This window comes from Condylura cristata, unplaced genomic scaffold (assembly GCF_000260355.1).
Source record: "Condylura cristata isolate star-nosed mole 26May11 unplaced genomic scaffold, ConCri1.0 scaffold00033, whole genome shotgun sequence".
Lineage (NCBI taxonomy): Eukaryota > Metazoa > Chordata > Mammalia > Eulipotyphla > Talpidae > Condylura > Condylura cristata.
In genome coordinates, this window is record NW_004567134.1 from 2,284,178 (window position 1) to 2,286,064 (window position 1,887).

A 1,887-nucleotide genomic window follows, 5' to 3' on the forward strand; every position below is an offset into this window, starting at 1 on the left:
TGAACAGTAACATGGCATTCTTTCCCTTTTTCTTCTACCCCTCCACATTGCTTTCAAACTTTATTTAGGGGAAGAAGTAAAAGATGAGGATGTGGGGAATAATGTGCTCCCTACTCTCCCATACAATGTGAGGGACTAAAGCATAAAATCACACAATGTGAAGGAAAAAAAGGGGACGAGTGGTGAGGCCAGGGATGAAGTTTGCGATGAACATGTGTGCATCTATTGCTGGAGCCTGCATTGTAAGGTTCAATCCTTCCTTCTGCAATGGGGAAGTGAGAGAGAGGGCAAACTCTGGAGCTCGATGCTATATGGAAAATGGGACACCTGACTTACAGTTTTAAAACAACTTAGGCAAAGTCACAATTCTAAGGAAGGCAGGATTCATCAGATTGGCCCTGCACAGCTGTATCAGCTAGTTATTACTTTGTAATAATCTACCCCAAACTCAAGGCTTAAAATAACACTCTTTTATTCGGTGTCTGATGTCAGCCTATGGAGAGGGGACTTGGCTGATAGCTCTGGTTCCGGCTCTAATATCTTCAACATGAGTACCGAGCTCAGCTCGCTTGCACATCTGTTCAGCCTGGTGCCCCGGCTAGGAACACAGAAGTAACCCAACCTCATTTCACACGGAAGTGCACATGAAAAAAGGAAAAAGCGATGCTTTTAAAGCCAAGGCTTGGGGTTGGCACACTGCCCTCCTGTGGCCATTTGATCTGTGGCCCTTCTCCTGGCCGAAGAACTGGGGAGGAAAATAGCATCCCAAGTAGGAAACCCTAGTCAATTACATGGCAGGGGGTGTGGACACAAAATGAGGAGACGGATGCCATTAATTCAATCTACCACAGTTAGCACGATCTGAGCTTTTGAAGTGTCTAGGCAGGAAGACTGGAGAGAGTCAGTCTACACCCCCAGCAAGAGCAAGAACTCAAGTTTCATTTCTTTTGTCTAACCTGACAGCAATTCTATTCTTTGATTAATCATAAGAATGCAAAAATGCTAGTTCGAAGGGATTTATGATCTCTTATTTTCATTGCAGTACTATTTCCAACAGCCAAATTATGGAAACAACCTAAGGACCCAACAGAAGAAGAGTGAATGAAGATGCTGTGTTTATAAAATTCAGAGGGGTATGTATACCCTGATGTTCATTGCAGCACTAATGTAACAGCCAAGGTATGGAAACAATCTAAGTGCCAGTTGATAAAGAGGCAAAACACACACACACACACACACACACACACAATGGAATACTACTCAACTACAAAATGAGATGAAATCCTACCATTGGGGACAGCCCAGTTGGACCTGGAGGGGATTATGTAAGTGAAATAAATCAGAAGGAGAAAGAGAAATACCAGATGATTTCACTCGTATGTGACTATGTGGAATGTAGAGAAATAAAACAAAGTAACTGACAACACTGAGCCCAAACAAATACTAGAAATATGACTACAGAATTGAGGCTACAGAGAGGATAGGGGCCCTGTTGTCTGTGGTAAAGGACGTGTGTGTCCTTCGGTAGATGTGGTGTGGTAAACGTACATCCAAAGAGGTCCTTCGGTAGATGGATACTGATACATCCAAAGAGGTGTGTATCAGTTTCCCTAAACCATCTACAGTGTTGTAAACCAATGTTACCTCAAATAAGGAAACAAAAGCAAAAGAACAACAAAACCCCTAAAAAACAAACAAAATATAACGAGAACACTGCTGGGGAATGTTCCAGATTCCTAATCTCAATTGTAGGGTTCTCATAAACACAACCTCAGCTTTTAAATAACTTCCTTGCCGCTGGGATTAAGTCTCAGTGCTATCATCACTGCTGTCTGAGCTGACCCAGATGGCGCAGCAGACCTCTGCTGTCTGGCCCGCTTCTCCCCT